General features: G+C 41.4%; 1 protein-coding gene across 8 annotated transcripts in view; it reads right to left on the bottom strand.

Moving 5' to 3' along the window:
• TENM3 (teneurin transmembrane protein 3) overlaps positions 1-24332 on the bottom strand; it is a 642124-nt gene that overhangs the window by 420877 nt on the left and 196915 nt on the right. For 5 of the 8 annotated variants that reach the window (XM_029996124.1, XM_029996042.1, XM_029995956.1 and 2 more), the window contains exon 1: positions 17562-17653. The exons of 1 other annotated variant lie outside the window; for it this stretch is intronic. The gene's annotated coding sequence lies outside the window, so the exon portion shown is untranslated. Of the gene's footprint in view, positions 1-16843; positions 16863-17561; positions 17655-24332 lie in introns of those variants that run through there. 2 more of the 8 variants (XM_030043924.2, XM_030043838.2) reach the window with 2 other exon arrangements.

The following is a 24332-nucleotide window of genomic DNA, read 5'->3' on the forward strand; positions in this document are numbered from 1 at the left end:
CTTGTTACCCTGACACAGACCTCACAGGCATATGTCTACCTTCATACTAGACAGCTTAACTAAAATGTCCTTATTGCTTAAGAAGGACACAGTATCCTACACTGACAGTCCAATACTTACGTACATGCACAGTATCAATTTCAGCTGGCAGATACTCTCACGTTCAGATTTTTGAGTTACTGAAACAATCAACTAGCCAAACAACTCAGTTCCTCACCTCAGGATGAAATCCTTCTGTTTCACTAAAATCCTGGGGACTGAGCTGCATCACTATGATTCACATGGATGTCAGCAGATACAATCATCTGGTCCTCAGATCTGGCAAAGTCTGAAAAACCATCTAATATAATTGCTTGGCATCAGTACCAGAACTACACGACTTCTCCTGCAGCTCACTGCATTTGTTAACCCCATGCCAACTGAGCAAGCTTTTACCTCCACCCTGAACACACCCACTCCCTGTGCAATAGCAGTAAGAAACTCCAGCTCCAGGAGTTCATTGTACAGAGCGCAAAGCCCCTCTAGGCACTTCAAAGTCTAAAACGAGAAATAACAACTACAATAGCTAAACAGGATCACTAGGTACCACGTGTTTTCCAGAAACAAGTATTACATTAAACATTTCAGCAATGCTAAATGCTAAGAACCCTACAGTCAGACAGACGTTCTGTACATCACTTCAAAATAAGTAGTGCATACAGAAAGCAGTAAAAAAATGACACTAAAAAAATTGAGAAAAGAATAAGGATGCAAACGAAACTGACATTGAGGCAGAATAGCCTACAAAACTTAAGCTGAAAGATCCACAAAATAATCTAACTGTCCTTATGGACAAATCAAAACCAACCATCTCCAACATGTACCACAAATCATTAATGATCAGCTGACAGTAGAAGAAAGAGAAAGGACATTTCTTAGAACTGAAATACAATTTTCTGACTCTTTTCTCAAGGACAATGCATTCATTCCAGTGTCTTCTGAACAGTGACCCACTGACCAAAGCAATATGCAAAGCTGCAGTTCATGACTCACAGTTCACCATGGGCAAATGATTCTCTTTCTAGAGACGACTTAAAAATCTTACTTCAATAATCTTACTTTTCCAAGTTGCTCCAAGGACATTGCATAACTGAAATCAGAGGAAAGGTGACGGATGAAACATTCTCTCTGTTAAAGTAAGCTGTCCTTAATCTCACAAAGCACAGGAGACTTTTGGAGACTAAATGTTTTAAGCACTAAATGAGTATGCCTTTTTCATCTCAGTTGCTGTCCGAGAACTTTCTAAACATACAATGAATGCATCACCCAATCAAGAATTCTCAAAAGATGTTTTTCCCCTGTGGAACAATAATCCCTTCTGGTGAGCTGCATCCTCCATCCATAGCCTTTTCACACAGAGAGGCGGGGGGGGTGGGCAGGGGGTGACAGATGCAGATTACAGACCTGAAGAGGCTGAGTGCTGCACGCAATGTTCCCCCGGCTCCAAGGGAGTACCACTCAGCCGGGAGCTCAGCCACCTCCATCCAGCCTCTTTCACCCCAGCACAGCTCAGCCACTGTTTGAAACCAGGTTAACATCAACTACTCCAGTGAGTAAACTGGTAAGAGAGGGTAAAAAACCCATTAGGACTCAACAATATGCACATAGACTAGAACACCACCTGCTCAGCCTTGGTTCGCAAGACAAAAAGGAGAAAAATGCCAGAACTATCATTGTTTTATTAGACAACACAGTTTTATTCTTCTTTTGAATAGGTAACTCAGACTGGTTCATGGGTGGCACACGCTGCTCTACATCATTATCTTTTCTTTCAGTGCTCCCTTACAGAGAAGCATGCTCAGGCTTCAAATATTGTCAGTATCTTTACCTTTCTAATGTTTCCTTTCCTGGATAACTACCTCCTCTATGAGACAACATCAAAATTCTCTTAAGTTGCAACTATAAATATAAAAGTAAGCTTGTGATCCAGACAGGGAACCTAAGAAATTCTTTTAAAATTTAATATTTAAATTAAAAGTTAATTATTTCTTAGTCCTAGCAAATTCTTAAGTCATATAGATATACATTCATATACTTGTTAATGCATTTTTATACTTTTAAGGGAATGGGGGGAGATAAAGTTTAATTTTCTACTCATTTTAACTGTCATCTATACAAATCTGTGACGTCAACTACCCAATAACAGTTTCAGAACACCAAAACAACAGACTTCTATTACGCAAATTAAAGGATGTTCTCAGTCAGTGACTAGATACAAAACATTTCACCTCTATGACTTTTTCGTCTTTGGCTCATAGCTTTATAGGGTAAGATGCAACTAAGAAAAAAGCAACAAATCTACATTCAGAAGGTGCACTGTGCACACTCATGGGAACATTTTTGAGGCTGCTTAATTTAAGGCCATGTCTGTGCTACCACATGCACTTAAAAAAAACCCAAACATTCACTGATGGCAGTAGCAAGAAACTCATAGTATTAAAATGTGTGAGCTGCTGAGACTGTCACCTAAAAACATTAACAACATGGTTAGTCAGCACCTCGTGTCTTCAAATATAGGCAGCAAAGGTTTGCAAGAAAATTTAATCATACTGGCATTAGGAAGCAACAGTGGTGGGTGATTTTCAAATCAAAGGACTTGAATGAAAATGTCTTCCACTTTGAAGTGTGGCCATATTTGAAGATGAGCAACTCAAAACCACAGCTTGACACATTATCTTCATTCTATATGGAAGTATCTGCGACTGCTTCCAGAAAACTCTAAGACAAATTAACGCACCGAGTCAAAATTACAGGCAAGCCAAAAATAAGCCTATAAAGAACATGAACCATCTTCGATACAGCCTAATTAGGAGTCAGGTTATATGAGGGCTCTACTCTAAGTTCTTGTGGTCCTACAAGCAAACCATCTTTCATTGCCTCAGTGTTCAGGTCTGTAAAATAAGGGTAAACTTCATAAGTTTTGTCACACCTAATAAACTTCACTGGTAACTTTTATTCATGAACTACTGAAAAGGGTTTGTAGTGACAGTTGTGTTTCAACCTGTTAATGACAGCCGTCATTCTGCTCTTACTGGGGGGAGACAAGCACACACGTGTTTAGAGGGCGAGCCCAGGATACCCGTGCATACAAGAACAATCTGCTCAATTACATCAGAAACACTGTGCCACTGCCAACATAAGAAATAAGGATTTTTTTTTTTTTTTTAACATACCATATTTCATTTTGGAACCGTTTACTTCACCACATTATTTTCATTTTATGTTTCTTCCCTTTGCATGCACAAAACCAGCCCCATATGATCCAGGACCACAATCTGACCCAAAGCTCAAACTGGCAACTGTTCCTCCAGAGACAAAGACTAAAGATCCAAAAAGGGACATGCATACTTAAACTCAGATTTGGGCTAGGAAGTGGGTAACATCCCTTACAAGCAGAAAGTGCCCACGTTTTGCCTGTCCTAGCTTTTTAATATATAAGCTTGTTGCAGTTACATGCTCACATTAATCCCATATAATCCCTTTAAAAAGTGCACTCCCAGCCTTCTTAGCAATTTCTTATTCCCAGCTTCGGCTACCGATTCCTTCCTCTTGCGTGCCAGCACTAGTGACTGCACGGTGGCACCAAGAGACGGTTCACAAATTGAGCTAGCAAAGACTAACTCAAAAAAAGGAAAATTAACTTCAGGGAAAAAAAAACCCCAACAATCTTTCAGAGAGAAATTCTGGCTCAGCCCAAAGGCATACCAGTACTTGTGTCAGCACCAGAGCAGTGGCAGGAAGGAAGGAAAAGAACACTTCCAGCAGATTAAAGGAAGCTGTAAATTTTCCCCTTCTCAGATGCACGTCCTAAGTATCAGGGTGCAATGACACATTCCCCCTCCTTTGCCGCCTTCTGATTCAATGAATCTTTAAAGTTCTTCATGGCAAGCAGAACAACTTCAACAGGAAAAAATAAAAGCATCAGCATCATAACCTACAGCTAAGTGATGATGACCTTCCCCAGGAAAAAACTGGAACTGAACTGTGCCGCCTCAAAACAGCAAGGCTGCACAAGGCATAACCATAAGTCCGTCACAGGATGTAGAATTACCTGCTGTCACATCAGCTGGTACTAAAGGGTAGGGTTAAAGAGCAAAAACCCCCATGATCCTCTTATATATCCATGTCTGGAAGGAGAAATAGGTGGGCAGAGGGAAAAGCTACATAAATAGCTGCATCTCCTCGCTTTGCAACCCTGCAGCCCAGCTCTAAACGATCAGCAGAGACTTTGGGGAAAGCTGCATTATGAAATACGGTTCTCTTTCAGGTTTGTTTCTCAGACAAAACAATCAATTCCAGGTTACTCTTTCCTTGAAAACTTCTGAGAAGCACAAACCACCAACACGAGCATTGATAGCATTGATGCTGTACTGACAACACCTGTTTTTTTAAAAAAAGTGGAATACAGAAATGCATGGTCTGGAGAAATCAGCCCTCATGTCCTCTGTAAGCAGGTGCTGATTGCTGCAACATCCCTTCTGCTGCTGGTTAAACTCCCGGAGAATGACTCCAATTCGATTACAGAGCAAGGGAATCTCAGTATCATTGCTTTTCCTTCTATAAAACAGTATATACGAAAAAAAACAAACCCATGTGGCCCTACTGTATGAATGTGCACATACAGTTATTGGGGGGGGGGGGGGGGGAGACAGTCTTGTATTCCAATTTCCTCTCTTTTATTTATGGTTTCTCTTGGTCAGCCTAGTCCCAAAAGTTTTCTACTGTGATGCTGAGCATGAAACAAAGCAATTCACAGAAAGGAAAAACATAAGTTGCAAACCCATTTCTAGGAACTCCTTTTCTTCGGTGTTTCTAACTTAATAGGCCAGGAAAACGTAGGTGGTATGCTACTCCCTTTTTTAAAATAATAAACTGAAAAGGCAGTGCTATCCTCCTTATACTCTGCCCTGCATATACCACTATGCTGTGGCTGCCTGCTGAACTGGGTCAGTGAGCCGACTACCAACCTGATGAAAAATAAATAAAAATAAAAAAATAATAAAAAAATCTGAATGGTTATTTTTCAACTGTACTGCTGCTCTGAATTCAGTTTATGACCAAGCAAACAGCTGAGCTTATACAAGGGAGAGGGCAACGGAGCGGGGGACAGGCTGTAAAGGGTGCAGGATGGCAATTTTTTATTTTTAAAGGAAGTACTGGCAGCTTATGAAAGCTTAAAATGTTAATCAAGCTAAAGCCTTACTGTTTTTTAAGACAGTTACGAACTACCATAGAGGAGACGAAAGAACAAGCAGCTCCTGCGCTTGTCACACAAAAATCATATAACCCATCTTCTGGAAGTAGAAATTGGTATCTAACAGTCATTTTCAGCCATAAGGGAGAAATATAACAAGGCTGAGTGAAACAGTCATGCGAATGGCACAGTAAAGGACGAAGAAATACTAAGACCAAGCTTTCAGAATCCCTAGTACTTTTGATTTGTAGGATATGAAACTAAACTAAGTATGTTTGTAGTGTTATGACAAAAAAAAAAGTCTACAGCCGTTGTGTACTTACATTTTTGAAAATATCAATGAGCTAGAAGAGTTTTAATAGTTAAATGCACTTAACCCAATTTTTGCATTTTCTAATTTAAAATTCTTTGAATTGCATATAGCAAAAATACTCTAAATAGCAGTAGCTACAGTGCTTATCAGTTAATTTGTTTATAATGAAATCATGTATAAACATTTTTTTCCCCCGAAACAATATCAATCTAAGCCAAAGCTTAAAAAATATATATGAAAACTTCTACATATTTGCAGCAACATTTGTTTCTAATCTGCAGTTCACATACGTTAACGTAGAAGTCAAGGTCTTAGACCTGGGGACAATATTCCACCTACAAACTGATGATGAAACAACGGTTTGAAAATACCTATAATGATGTGATTTCATTTATAATGTTAAAAAATAAAGCGAAACTGAAAATAATTATTTTAGTTCCAGTTAAAGAAACCCTTAACATCCACGCTATTTTTACAGTACTCTCATAGCTGTTGATGCAGTTTGGGTTGAGGCAGTGTGTGCGAAATCCAGTCTGTTTAGCTTAGATCACTAAACTGAGCCTACACTTTAGGCATCTCACAAAGCAGCACTACTGCAGTAAGTGTCCAACTTTCAAAGCAATGGAGAGAAGGTCGTGACATGCCTTAAAGACCTTCACAAAGATACCCCGTTTGGGTGCCTAACCTCAGGCAGACAAGATTCCTTGTAGGCCGTTTCATTTATTTTCCTCCATTGAGTGGGTATGAAACCGAAGCACTGCAGAAAAAGTGTTTCATAAGGCACCTGCTTTTAGGTTTCAGTTAACTGCTTGGGCTCAGTCGACTAGAGCCCACACTGTTTCCAGTTCAGGTACCTAATTGCTGTTCAACTCTATGTTAAGTAAATGCTTTAAAGTCTAATGTATAGATTGTAAGCGTTTTTTACATCAATGTGATACCTGCTGATGTAGCTTTGGTTTAGGCATTATGTGCTACACGTAAGCAGAGTCTCTTCACATCCAAAAAGTTGGGAGTTAAATAATAGTAATAAAAATTTGTTCACTATTTCATTAACGTTAAAAAGCCAGCATTGTAGCTTGTTACTTTTGTCTATTCTGTAACAAACCACGTGAAAAAAATTAACTTTAGAAAAAACCTACCAAAAAAAGATTTGAGATTCTCATATTGTCAGTTAATATAATCTTTAATCCAGTCTCATAATAAAAACCTCAACAAAAAGCTGGGTTCCATACATGATGTTGCCCATAAACAGTAGTGCTAGCTATTGTGCACTTCATATAAACCAGTAAACTTAAATTGTCAGGTTTGCATTGTGTAATAATTAGCAGGTGTGTGTACTAAAATTAAGCTAGTTTTTTCTTTCTTAACATTTGAATTAATTTTACCAAGTTTCTAGTGCAGGGCAACTGCAACTTACTGCATCCAACAATGATTCTAGAGTTTGAAATAAGTGCTGAAAAAAGACTTTTTAATACAGTTCTTTTTTGTGATTAATGTATAAAAAAGAGCTAACTTCCAAAGGTAAAATAGCTCTTTTCAAGAAATACTTTGAAGTTTCTAACACAGAGGGTCCTCATTGTGCTTGTCCACTCCCACAAATCCTCCTGATGAGTTAGCAGGAACTATCTTATACAGGCAGGGTGGATAAAAACTTACCCGTACAACAGGTTATAAAACAGTAACATCAGTTCATTAAAACTGATTAAAACAGGAATACTATGATTTTAATTCTCAGCCCATTAAACCAAACTAATCTTGCAAATGCAGTCAATGGAATTAGCACTGGCAACACTGAACTCTGATGTGATGCCCAACTAGTAAATTCAACATCCCCAAGAAGGATTGCAAGGAGTGCAGCCAGCAGGTGTGGAATCACAGAATAATTCAGGTTGGAAAGGACTTCTGGAGGTCATCTTGTCCAAAACCCTGCTTAAAGCAGGTCTAATTAAATCAGGTCTGTGCTAGTAAAAAGTCTTAACCTCTAAATCAGGAAGCTGGAAGCGAAGTGCTTATTGGGAACGGTCCCAAGAACACATCCCCAGCCTTAACTGCAGAACTGTGCCCAAGAATTGTTTGGGGGAACATGAACCGGTACAGATCAAAATCCTATAAGGACGCTCTTTAAGAGTTAAGCCATATAGGTGATTGTCCCCCAGCATGTGGGAAAGTTACAGCGCGGTGTTTGGTATGGTAGTATAGGCATAACCCCATCATGCCCCCTCTTGGACAAGTGTGCTCTTTCGTGTGGTCCAGCAAATAAACTGTCATTGGGCTTGCTTATCGGAAATACTGGGGGCGGAGGGGTGGAAATTACCTTAAATACATTTAACGATGAAGTTTGACTGAGGAGCAGAGTGCAGTCAGACCGCTCAGTGCTTTATGGTCTCTCCGTAAAAACTGAATGGTTCATCGAGTCATTTCTAGTCACGTATTTACTAAAAAACCGCAACACAAAGGTAGACCATATCAAAGGTTATGGGTGGGGCGTGTAATCCCGTATCAAGAAAAAAAAAGAAGAAAAAACATACTGATTATTCTCAAACTCTCCTCATCTTAAACAGACTATCCTCTGAAAGCAATGAGCCTAAGCCTATATGCCACTGATCACAGGCACAATGCCTATTCACTACACAATCTCATTGAAGTCCCTGGAACTACCAGCTGAATAGATTATTTAGAGATTTGCAGAATTACACTCAACAACAAACACATCAAAACCACCCAATTTCCTACTTCTGTCCTAAACTCACACTTAAGAATTCAGAAGCCGAGTTCAAGAAAATCTGTATGCCCTATAAGTCACGTGGTAAAAAACATAATGCTTGTCATTTAAGAAGAAAAAAAATGAAGTACTCACAGGTAAAAAAATTTAAATAAAATAGTCTTGTATTTTCTGCTCTCTTTGAAAAATAAGGCTTTCAAATGAAAAATCAAGATGATTCTACTGGCATTTTAACCCTCCCTGGATATATAAAATCTGGTACAATAATGATCACAGCAAAGCAACCAACAGAAAAGTTTGCATCAAATAAGTAAATACAAAATACTCTGCCCTAAATTGTTGAATGAATTTGAATGAGTGTTGCCATTTTGACTGAATGAACTTGTTATTTTGGACCTCAGGAGTTCCACCTTCTGATGACAACATACTACGGGGAGAACAGAAGGGGAACATCACCACTCACATCCCTTTTTTAATGACAATGTTTACAATCTCTAGCAGAGTTAAAACATCTTGTTTCCCAAAAAAAAAAAGCTGATGTAAAACACCAGAAGATATTAAATTTCTATTACTAATTCTGTACTGAATAAGTGAGAGTTGACTTATGCAGCTAATATTAAATTTAGAAATTAAATACATGTCCATATTGTATGCAGCCTAGCTGGAATTCACTAGATTAAACATACTAATTAATTTTGTCATGGTGTGTTTTGTATTATAATTCAGCATTTATTTATGAGGCCCACATATTCAGTTTACTGAATTTAATGACTGCGCTGTTCTTAAACATATCATTAGAAGTGCTAACATTTTGTATCATTAACCCTGTATCATTCCACAATTAACATAAAATTATCAAAAGAATAATATAAGTGGCTATGCATTTTTAAGCCACTTAAAACATTTCTAAATGTACTTATAACTATTTCATGCTAAGTAAGTGTTGATATTCCATTTTCACTCTAAGATATTCTTCACTCAAGAGAAAAATAAAACCCCAGCTTTTCTGATCACTTATTACTTTTAAGTTTCCTGTAGTGCACAGTCATTCATAAATGTATTTCTGGGTTATCATACATTTAGATAGACTGCTACCTCTTATTGACCGCATGAAATATGTGAAAGATGAAAACAGGCCACAAACATGAGTATTTCGTTACAAGGCGGGTCTTGTTTCGTGGTCTAATACTACACAAATGACTGAAAAACTTTCTGAAAGGTGATGAGCATTTCCACTCCCAGCATTCACTGAGATATCACTATGGACCTCAGACCTTAAGTGTTTCAGGAGTTTTTCAGCACCTCCCAACATATTGGCCTCTGCTGAAATCACACACTTCTGCAACTGTCAGACAAACCAGGGAAAAAAAAATCCTACAGTTTTGCACTGTAGTGCTTACTAAATCAAACTGTATTGAATGGTCAATGCATGCACATATACACAAATATATTTTTAAAAGCTGCCAGGAAAGCTTTTTATTCATCTGCCAGCAATTTCTATCAAAATCAAATTACTACTTTTGAAGATTAGACTATCAAAAATGGTGCATATTACCATTGCAAGCAGCAAAGCAAGGTATGAAAAAGAATCCTTCCTACCTTCTATACAATCTTACACACAAAATTATCTCTTAAATAGGCCCAAAACAAAACCAAGAAACTATAATGCTAAAGGGCTTTCTGTTGCCCAAAGTCTTAATTTTCTAACTAGTTATAGATGAAGGAAAATTGAATTTGAAGACTTATCTTAACACCTATCAGTCTGACTTATCAAATGCAAGCTAGAATTCCCCAGCGTTCCCAACTATGCTTTTATTTGTTTGCTCTAAACTCAGACAATCACTTGTGGAGACCCAGTATTTCTCAAGTTCCACCATTACTTCAAAGATAAAATGTTTCTGCCTTCCAAAATGAGAACAAGGGTGAACAAATGGCAGTTTAGTAATTGCTGCCTGAATATTAAGACTTCCAATGACTTTGCCTTTGCTGTTAAAGCAATACACAAACACAACTTGCAGCCAAAATTTCAACCAGCTGATTTGTTGGAATATCAAGTGTTTCCTCGGTTCCAGCTGTGTAGGTTTGGACAACACCACTCAACCTTCTGACACTGAAATCAAGAATATCTCTTAAGGTGAGTAGGGAGATATTGAGTACTTTATATAATATATTCAGTATCATGAATAAAGAACATCTTTCTAAGAAAAACTGATTTAATAACATGAATTATTTTCTGCTTTGCCAAGTTCACTAACAGAATGAGGTTTTTTTTCTTTTAATGGAAAATAACGTATGAGCCATGGCACTTTTCAGGGGCACCAAAGCCTATTCAAATTAGCAATGTATTTTATAACAGGGAAGATGTAAACTGTTCACAAAAAAAGAAGAGTTAAAGTGAGATCTAAATTGAAAGCGTTTCATGAGCATAAGCCCTATACTTCATCATCTGCAAAGTAAATGACAAAGTCTTCACTGAGGTGAGTAGAGCTATGCTGGTTTGCTTTAGCTGGGAATGTCCTAGCTTCACGAACCTTCACGCTCTCATTCATAAAAACAAAACTACTCCACCTACCCAAGCTTTCTGAATGTATAGATGGTAACATACCCAAGAGGAAAAATATTAGCAATACAATCTGGCTTTAGTTTTTTGTTAGACAACTGTGATACTATTTACTTTTATAAAGCTGCTCAGCACTTATTAGTCTCATAAGGATTACATCATTAGGAAAAGAGATTTTTAAATAAATGAACAATTTGCTGTGACAAGTAACATTAGATATTTTTGTGTTAAACGATGTATTATTGCTTCTGTCATTAGATTACAAACTTCTTGAGACAAGTGCTGGTCAGTTTATTTATGTTTCACTCTAAGCATAAAGTTTCGTTATGATTTCTTTAAAAAGGTCAGACAAACGTTCAAAGAATTATAATGAGAATGGATGAGGCCTTTGAAGGACGATGCAGTCTTTCATTTGCTAATCTAAAGTAACACTTATTAGCAATGATGATTTCTTCAACCACTACACAGTCACCCGCTCCATGACCCAGACAAAGTGTATCAAGGACTTCTACGATTTAGGAAACTATTGTTGTATTATGGTAAATCATGTGCTGATGACATTTTTTTTCCCCTCTAAAAATTCTAACATGCAGCTTTCTATTACAATTCCTGCCAAGAAAAATATTTTAAATCTGTATTTCACCAATTTTACCATTGACAGGAGTTTTCTTACGACACTAAAAATTGTCAAGACTCAAATAAGGAAATAAGATACATCAGTTCCTTTGTATGTTGGTTTAACTGCTGTCAAAAAATACTATTAGAAATTCAACACAATGTGGGAAAACACGACCAACAGCACGACTGATTTCAACACGACACGTTCTAAGTTCCACATCAACAGAGCTCTTACGATAGTATTTGTTGGTTTGCTGAACATTTTTCTATGCTGTCACAGGAAAAATTACAAGTTGTAATATCTTAAGATTTTTGTAAACTGCTCAAATTCTACACTTCTGTAATTCAGATGCAAAAATACAGATGTAAAGGTTAAGTTTTCAATTTAAAAATTTATAGAATAGAGTTTTTAGACTTTCATTATAGAAAGAAATTCTCCTTCCTTTTAAAATAAATTACTTGAAAGAGTAAACAAAGTTGGCAAACCTGCTTTGCACTAAAAATTTCTGCCATTGTTCCAGTGTTTTGCCAGGGAAGAAAAAAACAAAACAAAACAAAACAACCAAAACCCAGAGAAACCAAGACTCTATTATTACGTAATTATAATCTACAGCTAACACATGTTAAGATTCTCATTTTAAATATTTACCAGAAGTGTGTTAAAAAAAAAAAAAAAAAACCAGGAAAGTCAACAAAAATAATTTAACACATCTTTTCTCATGCTGAAAACTGTTTTTGTTTTCTTTTATACATGAAGATTGCATTTGCATTCATGAAAGTCTACTGTAAAACTAAACAAAAGTTGCTACTATAACCTATAATGCACATTTAGTATATGAGAAAAGATTTTAACACAAAGAGATACTACAGCCTCCCAGTTCAGTAGTACAGAGCAATCCAGGTAATTTGCTGATTTCAGTGGATTTGCAGGGTACGTTAATCAGTGCTGGATTTAGTACAGCACTTTCCAATTTCTAGTTTACTGTTTTGCTTTCTGTATTTCTAGGCACTAATGTTTACAATTAAGTTTTTTGCAGACACAAACATACACATCAAGTATCAACAACCTCAATCTGTTACGCAGACACAAGTTGCAAAATTTAAAATAATTAGGTCTGCTAGACTTGAACTTCCACACTGGATTTCAGTCTAAATTAGAAAAGCATACCCACTCCTTTGCAAGACCCATGGTGTATATCAGCACAAAACAGTTCCAGGCTTAAACTACTCTCCTATCAGTGTCATACAAAGCATGACCTTTGCGTAAAAACTATTTTACAACAAAAGTAAATATACTATAGGATGAAAGTATGTATCATGCGGACAGACCTCCATCTAAGAAGGTAATCAGAGATACAGTTTGTGTTGCAGTCTCTATTTTATAATACGTTTAACAGATTATTCCCTTTGTATTAGTTCAGTAGCAGCTATTTCAGTTACAGTATTAAAATGAACCTGTACTGACAATGTTTCTTGCACAGCAAAAGACTGAGCTAAGCGGTGTGGAGCACTTACAGCCTGGTATTCCTACACATTTTGTACTTTTATTAGCTTCTGATCTGCATAAGTCCAGAAATATTTTTATGCAATGCTTCAGCTGCAACGTTCTGTATATTGTTTACATGCACACTTAAACTAAAAGACTCATGTAATTAGTTCAATATGCAAACTTAAAAAACCTACTGAATGCAATTAGTATGTCTTGCAAGAAATACATAAATAACTACAATTTAGATTGAAATCACTATCCTCATAATAGACGCACACACATAAACCATCTTAGAATTGCATTTACGATTTTCAGAGGTTTCTCATTATTTTTTTCTTTTTTTTTTGCCCCCCCCTTTTTTTAAAGTTTGGCCTTTTTTACTTTTTTTTTTCTCACTATCAATAAATCAGTTTTTCCTGAACCTAAAATACTTATGCATCACGCTCAGCAGTAGCGTGCGACCATATACTATCAGTTAAGAATGAAACGGTGGTGCAGTTGAGACCAGAAGGTGCGCAGAGGGAATGTGCAAATATTTCAGTAGGTATCGAAACAAGCACTATCCTTGCTACTTTTAAAAGGGAAAAAAAGAATTAGCACATCTTTCATTACCTATGCAGGCGATATGCAGTAGACGCACAGCTTGTCATCTGAAACTAGCCTCATGAGTTTTTTCCAACACTAAAGCTATTCTTCAAAATAATCTAGCAGACATGCATTGTTACAGGACATAGTGATGCACGAAGACATTATCTGTGCATTATACCTGTCACTCCAGACTATATGTGCAGACCAATACCATAGTTTAAGGAACACCATTCAAAATAGGTATTGGGGGGTTGGGGCGGGGGGGGGAGGGGGGGGTGTTTGTTGGTTTTTGGGGGTTTTTCCATAAAAGAACACCATTTTTTTTTCTTAACTATTCTGTCGAGCTTCAGTCAGGCCACAGAAAGGGCACCTGAGTCCCCTGACCCTGTACTCAAAACTCTTGGAAGCCGTAACACTTGTTTTGAAACAAATCACCTCTAGAGATGGAGCAGGCTTGCTATCAATCACTAACAAGTTAATTCCACATAATAAGGCAGGTTTGGATGCAGACTGATACATTGTGAAATGCTGTATCTAAAATTGATTAGAACAGCACTCAAAATGAATGCAGCCCTCCAAACCACTTCTTTGCTCAGAAACATTAATCTCAATTATAAGGAGAGCTTCATAATGGTAATGCTTGGTATGAAAAAAGTATGAAATAAATCAGATTTTATAAGACACAGCAATTAATCAGTTTCAGAACTAAGGAAAGGTTGTTAAAGCGGCACACTACTCTTTAAAGCCTCTGTAACCTCCAAAAAAATTAAATGTTTAGGGTTTTGTTTTGATTGCTCAGCTGACAGTGTGGATACCTACCCTAACGTTGGGTTTCTGACATATTTTACCACAAGCTAAAACTCTGTGCAAATACTACTACACTATTACAAAGTTAAAGCGTTTATTTCAAGATCACAAGATACTCCTCAGCCTATGAAGAAGAATCGCATGCAAGCATCCTGAAAGAACTTATTTAACCAGTTAGCGTGGGAAGAAAAATTTATTTCATCAAACCAAAGTCTTTATTATAACACACTAAAATTATTTCTGATATTTTTTTGTGCAGTTGATACTGCACAAACTTGCAGGAGCTAAAGTCACATTAACACCACATTTGCTAAAACAGTAGACTTAACGAGTTTACATGTATTCATTTAATAGAACAGATTATACGGTAAAGCTATTCTTAAAAGACAATATTATATACATATGTTAATCTGATTAACGTCTCTAATGTGTAGTACCACAGTTCAAATCTGCCTCTAAATCTTAAAAGTGCAAAATACTTGCGTAAGATTCTGAAGAAATATCTTAAGATTTCTCTTTAAGAATTTTATATTTTCTCTCGTACACTGCCAGAGAGATGAGTTTTCTACAACAGAAATGCAGCATTCAGTACAGTAAATGCCGTATCATTACAAAATTAAAAGTACTTCTGACCTGAAGCCTTAGCATAAGTCTCTGGTGTTTTAAGTCTATATAGCACAATGCCCCTTCACAAACAGCACCTGATCCTCCAAGATGCTGAGCACTCTTAGTTTTTATTGGGCCTAATCCAAAACTGATGCAAGTCAGTGGGAGTTTTTGCATCAATCTACATGGGCATCAGTCTGCATAAGGCTCACTGATTTTAACTGGAGGTAAAGGTACTCGGTGTTTTACTGAGCCGAGCCTATAATCTGTTAATTGTTGGGGGTAAGAGATGACAAAAATGTACCTTCAGGTTGATTATGATTTAATTTTCTGGTATTTTATGGGGCTCGTATCAAGTAGCTGCTTATTAAAAGCAGCTACTATGGATTGATTTGTAACTTTAAATCTAGTTTCTACTACTAAATCCTTTTTTCCCTTTTCCATTTGAACAGAGAATAATTACTCCTGGCTCAGAGAGAATTGACTGAAGTACCAGTCTTAACTTGCTAACTGGATTATGAATGTTATTCTGGATTTTCTTCCTCCAATAAGTATTAAACATAAGAATCTTCTTAGTGTGGTCAAGTATTTCTTCTACCAAACAATATCTTTCATCTCAGTGTTCACTCACGTAAACTCGTTTCACTTTTTAATCTGATGTATGCATCTAATACTTCAGTACATTTGGCTTTTTTTGCCTCCCCTAATTTACCAGACCATTGAAAATAACGCAGCAAGTTCATAATGGCAAAGCTAGGAATTGTAAAATATTGTTTTTCTCAACCTATTGTATTTTCCCCAAATGTAAGTGATGTATTTTTCATAGATATTCATACCCATATAGGGCCCATTCTTCCTAACTATTCTTACATTACATCAAAGTACACTTTATGAAAATCTTTCCTTACATACAATATTAAGCCAATCTCCTAGATATGTATGCATTAATAATTCTGAATAGCACTTGGATTATTTTAGAAGGGAAGAGCAGCTGTACTTTTCATCAGAAAGTGTCTTTAAGTGTTTTACAATTAACTCTTCTATAAGATAACTGACCATAGGCGAGCAATGTTTGTACTTCAATACGCTCTTTACTAGACTGAATTTTAGGATGTAAGCATCCACAGAATATTACTGTAACTCTTCAACTGAATGATGCCAAATACTTTGCATGAGGAAGTATATATAAAATGCAGCAGGTAACTGTCAAATAAAACCAATCAAGCATCCAACTAAGAAGGCTTAATGTGTAAAAGACACATGGTATTTAGAAAGTACAAAAATAAAACTGCTAAAGTTTTCTTATTAAAAAGTATTTTAAATCTAAAAATTTAGATGAGCCTAGAACTATTTGGTATCTTACAGAAACAGCTCCAATTAAAACTTTTAACGGGGTGCGAGCACAGAAAGATGCCTTTTTGCGCATTTTATCTCGTTACGTTACTTTGCTTTAAAGCAACTTCACGACACGAAACTTTTAAGCCCATGGAACAATGGACTCGCTTCCTACCTCCACGTAAAGAAAAAGCCCACCAGACAGCAGAGACGTTTGTCATTTCGTGAGGGAGACCACCCCTTTCTCTCCCCAAACCACAGCGACACACAGTCTCTTTCGGTCACCGTGTGTTTTCGCTGCACAGTAACGCTATTTTCACTACAATTTACCGAGTAAGTCATTAAAGACGCTATCCCCGACGGCTTTCCTCACGACCCCCCCCCCCCTTTACCAGGAGAGCAGGTAAAGCCCCGGCAGTATCTCCAGAGCAGCAGACCACCCGGCAGAGCCCGTCACCGCCCGCAGCCGTTTGACAAACACGTTGCCAGAGGACGAGACACAGGGAGGGAGAGCCCCGCGCGCACGGACGCGAGGTAGCACGAGCGAAGTTCAAAACCCGCCACAAACTTACTGGGACCGGGCTTTCGCACCTCCGCCCTCGCCGCCGCGCTCACCAGACACCAAGTACGGACGCTTCCATTTATCTTCCGAGAAGGATGAAGCCGACTTGGGAAAGCGCCGAAATTGCTGCGGTGGCAAGTCCTACCGCCGCCCCGCGCGGCCGGGGGGCGCGCGCCCGCCCGCCCGCCCGCCGCGCGCACACGCCGCGGGCAGGGGGCGGGGGGCCGGGGATGGGATGGAATGGGGGGGGGGGCCGCGGCGCGGCGCTCCGCGCTGCGCCCCCAGGGCGAGCGACCCCGCTCCCCGTCCCCGGCGCGGGGCGCAGCCGAACTGCCGCCGAGGCCGCGCAGCGCTGCTGACAGAGCCAGCCAGCCCCCGCTCGGTTTTCCGCCCCGCACCGCGGAGTTTCCAGATCACGCCGCGCCCCCGGCCCCCTGCCTCCAGCTCCCCCGCGCCCGCGCAGCCCTACCTGGGGCCGCGCTGCGGCCGCGGCCGCGCGTCCCGGGGCGCCCCGCCGCTCCCGCCCACCGCCCGGTCCCGCCGTCAGCGGTGTCGCCGCGGGGAGGGGGGGAGAGGAGGAGGAAGGCGGGCCGCCGGAGCCCTCCGCCGTCCTCCGCGCACCGGCCCCCAGCCCGCCCGCCCTGGGCCGGCGGGAGGGCAGCGGCCCCGGGTCCCCGCTGCCGGCCGGCCGCCCCCGCGGGCGCGGGGAAGAGGAGCGCGCCACTTACCGCGGGCGCGCCGCGAGCCTCGCCGCCTCCGCGCCCCGGCAGCAGCACGGGGGAGAGCGGCGCACGCCGGCACTTTGTCAGGCCGGGCGGGCGGGAGCGGAGGGCGGGAGGGAGCGGGGGGAGGGCCGGGGGCCGGGCGGGGGGAGGGCCACGAGTTGCTGCCCGCGCCCCCCGCCGCGGGGGCTTACGCGCCCCGCGGAGTTCACTTTCCCCGCCTCCTCCCCCGCCGGGGCGGGCAGGGAGTTTGGCCCCTCTTCTTGCGGGAGGGGAGGGCGAAGGTGCGCGCACGGCAACGTGCCGGGCGGGGGAGGAGCGCGGGGAGGAGCCGCCGCCGCCGGCACCTACTTGCGTCGTAGCGCGGGGGACCCGGCCGAGGGCCCCGCCGCTGCCCCGCGCCGCCCCGGGACGGGACCCGCAGGGCTGCGGCGCCTTTGCCTCCTGCCCCCCCCCCCCCCCGACCCCCCCGGTTCGCGTGGAGTGCCGCGGCGCGGCTCCGCTCCCACGCTGTGCCCAATCAGTGCATCCACGACGCCGGCGGTGATTTAGGGGTCATCCGCGAGCAGCACTTCAGGCTGATGAATGGCTCTTCGCAGCTTTCTGCCCTGATGAAGGTGTCTGCGTGCTCCTGATTGCAAACACTAATGAACTTACACGGCTTCATTACGCATTCCCTCCTCCCGGCGGAGGCAGAAAGCTTCCGCCCGCCGTATTTTGTTTTCCGCGGGGACCTATCTATTTGTACTGAGGGGAGGGGAAGAATTTGGGGAAATAATCCGCGGCTCCCTGCCGCGCAGCGCCGAGCAGAGCAGAGCCGAGCCGAGCCGGCGCCGCGGCCGGCCAGCCCGCCGAGGCACCTCGCCCGCTGCCGGCAGCCCGCGCCCGGCGGCGCAGGCAGCGGCGGCGGGGCCGGCCGGCAGGCAGCCCCGCGCCCAGGCGGGCCGATGGGCGTCGGCGGGGCTCCCCGGCCCGCCCGCCCCTCGCACGGGCGCCCGCCGCCCCCGCCCGGCCTCTCCTCCGCACCCCGGCAGTTTTCGGAATGAGGCGGGGGCCGGTGCCGAGTGACCTGATTACGGCTTAAACGTCTGCTTTTAAAGCCGTTTCTCCCTCGCGTACAAAGGGGCTCCTGCTTATTTTTCTCCCTGACTCCTCAGCGTCCTCTCGACTCAAAGTAGCGGCTGTAACTTTTCACACGCTGAGATGTTACCTAGCTCTCTGTCTAGGACCGCTCTCTTTCTCATTCCTTTATCCTTTCCTTTCAAACTCAAAGGCGTTTCACACACGAGATGCGAAACACTCGGGCAAGTTGGACAGATGAGCAGCTTTGAACGTTCAGCAGGCTACCCGCTGCAGTACTTTGATTTTCCAAACTTGAATTTATCTGCCACATCTCCGACTCTGTAAGGAAAGATGCGCGACTGTGTTATCTTAAATGCTCCCAGGGAAAACCCCTGTACTGCTCTGACCCGAAATGACTGGGAATACCTCCTAGTCGTGGGACCGTCACTCCAGGTGTTACAGACGAGCCCTGCTAGGGGTGTACCTCTGGTCCGTCCGGCAGTTTTGCCTCATCTCACACGCGAGTGTTTTATCCCTGTGTTTTCCGTTGCATTTGTACTTTGCTGGGCTCGACCTGAGAGACAAAGTACCCGGGTATTTAAACTGATTCGGCAGTGCTGAGATCAGCATTTGAGAATTACAGCAGCACACACACACGCCCGCACACACACACACACACACACACACACCCTGCCAGCATCACAAAGCAGCGTTATGCAGCACGTGCAATAGAAAACCACAAATGTTTCAAGCATTTTTAAGTGGGCAGCCAATGTGTAATTCATAATACTTGAGCATACAGAAAACAAAACAGGTATTTTACAACGGAAATAACTTGTCTTCATCCCCAGGAAAGATGCAGTATTACCAAGTAACTACTTTTAAATACAGGTTTGGAAAAGTTCTTTTAAAGATACCAAAACTAAACCAATGGGATTGAAATGAACAATCTGCGATGGCTTTGGGGGTGACTCTGAAGTGGTGGGATTTCATTTGCAAAGGTAGGAGTCAGAGAGACCTCTCCAGATAGAGTTCTGTGCAGGTAAGTGCCCAGACGATATAGGTAGAACTAGAATCGCCATGACCTTGTCTTTCAAACAAAATGCCCTACAAAGGTTTTAGTCCTTGTAAGAAAGCACTCAGGGTGTGAAAATGTGAATTGCACAAAATTCTTTGTTACAAAACACATGCAGCTAGACACACGGGAATAATCTTAACCCTGAACTTACGCCACGTGCTATAATTGTTGTTGCGTAGCATACAAAATAGCATTTCTGCTAAACTAAAAGCAAACCTTGTAGAGTCAGAGCCTTACATACAGTTTTCTTCTTTTTGGTTTACAGTCCCCTAAGACGAAATTAAAAATTATATTTTGCAAATGCAAACATATAAAGTGGTATATTTTTGCACTACTACTTCAGCCACTTGCATTACCTTAGCTAAATCCATTCATCTAGTACTAACCTGAACTTTTTACCACCTCCAAATATAGTGAGTTAAGATGCTCCTCTATTATAAATAGAAAGATTATATAATTCCTTCCTTGTGCAAAGCCCACCGGATAAACAACAAACGTCAGCTACTTATTAATACACATTTGAAGTTCAGAGGAAGTTAATTTGGTGCTCTTAACTTGAGCATAACTGAAGCAGCATTACTAGGCTTACCGAATTTTAATTAAATTTCAGCCTTCAGAGTTTAAACTAATTCGAAAAGTGTGCAGTCACATTTGTGTTAGAGCTTTGTAGGAAAGTTATCTTCCTTACGTCAACTGTTAACTGTGACTAAACTGTCTAAAAGCAGAGCCCAGCCCTTCCTTACTCTTTTGGATTGCCAATAGGCTTCCTACTTCGGTGGAGAAAGAACAAAAGGGTATGCATTCCCTATCGCCTTAGAGAGACCCTTTTTTAAATGTGACTATCAGTAAATCTTTTGGGACGGTAAGTGTTGGTGAAAGAAGAGAGCGGGGCGTCCTCTGATGTGAGGCGTGCCGGCTCCTGCACTCATCTGCCAGTAACACCAAAAGATGCGACAAATTCAAGACACTGTCACGTTCTTTCCAAACTTCTTAAACTGCTCTTAATGTGTCCTTCCGTACTTGAGCAGTAACTCGGGCTCCGCCAGGGCTTATCAGCACTTTCGGCTCCCAGGACTCCACACTCTTTAGGTTACTCGCGTGTCCGAAAATAACAGACCTCAAAATCTCTGCGTTGTCAAAGGTCCTTGGTCTACAGCTCATGGAGGAAGGAATTGTTTCTAACCACCCTTTTCCCTTCTGGGTAAGCGGCACAACGCGGTTTAGGGCAGCTAGGTAGGGACTGCCTCTACGCGATGGAAACAACCAGCAACACTACCCTGCATCGGGATACTCCATAATCACAGTCCTAATTAAAAAAATAAATAACCGCTCCTTTCGACTCTTCCATCAATCTTGCTGGCTGATCCTAACATGGCAGCAACTATTCCCGTTTGTCCTCCGCACGCTTAGCTTTCCCGGCTCCTGTTCCTGTGCGAGCCCCGGGAAGGGACCGAGTTAGCAGCTGCTCGAGTGCTCGCTTTCCAGAACGCGGCGGAGCTGCCTGCCTGCCTTTCCTTCCCTTCCTTTCCCTTCCCTCCCCTCCCCGGCTGGGGCGGCGGCCGAGCCCGCGCAGCCCCCGCGCAGCCCCCGCGCAACCCCCGCGCATCCAACCCCCGCCGCTCGCAGCCCCCGCGCCGAGGGCGAACCGCGGCGGCAGGGAAGGTGCCTGGACCGGGTCAGAAGGTGACGAGCCGGCCGTGACCACCCTCTGCCGTAATCTCGGGCGAAAACCCCTCCCCGCCTCGGGAACGGGGAAACTTTGGGGAGAAGGAGCCGGACTGCGCCGCTCCGCCGGCGGGGGAGGCGGGAGCGAGGTGTGGGGAGGGGGGGCGGAATGCAAGCGGTGCGCTAGGGATGCGCCGAAGAAATAACTCAAGAGATCCGGGGGACACATGTAGCTAAAACGTAAACATTCCGCAGAAATAGCTGCGCGATCTCGCCAGTTTTTACACCAGTGTGCTCTGCTGCCAGAAGTAGATCGAGAAAGGCACTTTCCCCGAGTATCGAATTGCGGTAAAATTGTAAAACAAATATTCTAATCTGATCACTGACAAAGCCATAAAATTAAATAGCTGTCTGCAGAGGGAAATATGTCTTAATTACCTTAATTAAAGCAAGATAGCGCCTTACACACATTCATTTTGAAGCCACTAAATGTACTGATTATCATACAAATCAACCTTTAAATGGGGGTCATGCTTTTCCACTACATTAGTTTGTGTTCCACTGCATAAAACAAAGCTATATGGGAAGCTGACCTCTGGTGAAAATGATGCACTTCAGCTGCGCACAACTGCTGACCCTCTTCATTGGGTTCTTAGGAAAGAACCTGAAGGAGTTTGCATATAATTTGGAATACAAAAATGCCTTTCATATGGTGTTAATACCGCAGTAGGAACTACCGCCTGAGCGAAACTTACGGCCTTAAAATCAAGCACATAATCATTTTAATCACCTTGTATTCATAAGTAGGAGTCGTCACAAAATGCCATTATTGCCATCAGTGTGAATTAGTACACGAGGCCATGAAAAATTTAAGATTTGTGTTTGCCAGTATATCGCTTTTCCAGCAAACTATAGCTGGGGGTTACTAGCCATATTTTCCATTAACAGGAACGATGCAGAATATTTATAGTGACGCAAAAGTCAATATACAGACCTTATATGCGCATGCAGAGGTTTACGTAATAAAGTCACATTTATTCAGAATTTATGATTTTTACAAGACGAAAGAGGCCTTGTTTTAAATAAGCTTCATGCCCATAATTAACTTTTTTTTCCTTTATAGCTTTCTGGCTGAAAGATGTATGAAAAAAAAAACCAAACCACTGTAAGAAATTCCACCAATTAACTGTTCAAATAAAGGAAATCTACAGAAAAGATTATTTTAAGAAAAGAAAAGCACATAGAATGAGGAAAAAAGAAACTAAATGTGCTTTTCTGTTGTCTGTTTCTTTCCTTTTTCCTTCTCCACTGCCATGTACTCCTCCTAGTAGAAGACATCACTAATAAATGCAGTCTGGGAAACACACCTCTCTAACTAAAAGCTCTAATGAGGGACAATGGTCTACTATTTTACTTTGATAATTTGGATGTTAATTGCTCTGTCTGATGTGCCTAAACAGAGATTTTATTAAAATACTACTGGTTTAAAAAATTTCTTGGACTGTTGGTAGTAAAATATGTTGTATTCAAGATGACTGCTTTCATTCCTGGAAGACAAGAGTTCAGGCAGTAGAGTGGTAACAATCTGTGTTTGTTCCTGTCTGCTCAGGAGAACTGTTTCTAATTGATCTGGCATGGAATTTAGTTGGAAATGTGTATGTTGCAACCTAAGCACAGTCCCTGTATGCTTTGTAAAGTGATCACCATATGGGCCTTATTTGAAACATTTGAAGGTTTTTAGCCATTAACCTTGTTTAAATTGAGCTGTAAATTCAACTCCCTGAGCTGAAAAACATATATGAGTGTGTGTGCATGTATGTCTATCTATATATGAATATATGTGTATCTATATATGAATATAGATATACATCCACACACACATATATGCATCAACAGACATCTACAGACACGCATACACACTGACCATTGCTAGGTATCATGAACATGTGTCAATTATTTGCATATTATTACTAATTAATAAAGGTACTAGTTATATTTTCAGAAAATCTGTTGAGTGAAAATAAATGTGGACCTAAAGAGGAAGTTGCTGGTATTACAGAGACATTTTCAATAGATGCCACTTTAATGTTTGAGGGTATTTTTATATTTTTTGTGGAGAAAATATGCCTAGGTCTATTTCCACATATCAGAATATTTTTTACCCACTCTCCTGATGTAATGGAGATTTAGTTAAGAAAGCCCAGATAAACTAACAGCAAAGCTGTCTGAAGTTCCTCCACAGAAAACTTTTAGGAGATAATGGTTAACTGTGGTTCTTTCAATCGTGGGGCCAATTATCAATTTTTAACCCTCAAAACTCTTAATAGCGATTTCTTGTTCTGAATGTAAAATGAATGGCTAGGCTTTGTTACAGGTAATAGTGCTAAGTTATGAATGCTGATGGCCTTCTTGTACAGCCTTAAATTACATTGAAAAAGATACAGTTTCTTTAATTAAAAAAGCTGCACTGAACTAATCCCTCTAGCTGAAAAAAGAAAAGTTTTAAGCAATCTCTTTCTGCTCTGGGAGAGAAAAGCAGACAATACCATAACAGATCAGAAACATAAGCTATAGTGTGCAGCCAGGAGCACAGCAGGGAACTGAATACTGCTCCGACTGTGTCATTTTTTAATCCCCCATCCCAGTTTTCCCCGTCTGACCTCATGCTGAGATGAAGTTATCACAGAAGACAGCTTTACTCTCACCAATGAATCCAACCCTGGATCTGTATTATCCTCAGCAGATCAAAACACCGCTTTCATCAAATAGCATTATCTGCATAAAAGGCATGCAATTGCCCGATAATTTCACCCAAACTACGCTATTCATTTAAAGGACAAGAAGAGAAATGTAATTCATTCCTTTTTTTCCCCCTGGAAAAGCTAACTTATACTTCACTCATGGGAACTTTTCTTTTTTTAACACAAGATCTCAAGAAGAGGTCCATTAAAAGTTTCCCCCTGGTTTACAAT

Source organism: Aquila chrysaetos, chromosome 1 (genome assembly GCF_900496995.4).
Source record: "Aquila chrysaetos chrysaetos chromosome 1, bAquChr1.4, whole genome shotgun sequence".
NCBI lineage: Eukaryota > Metazoa > Chordata > Aves > Accipitriformes > Accipitridae > Aquila > Aquila chrysaetos.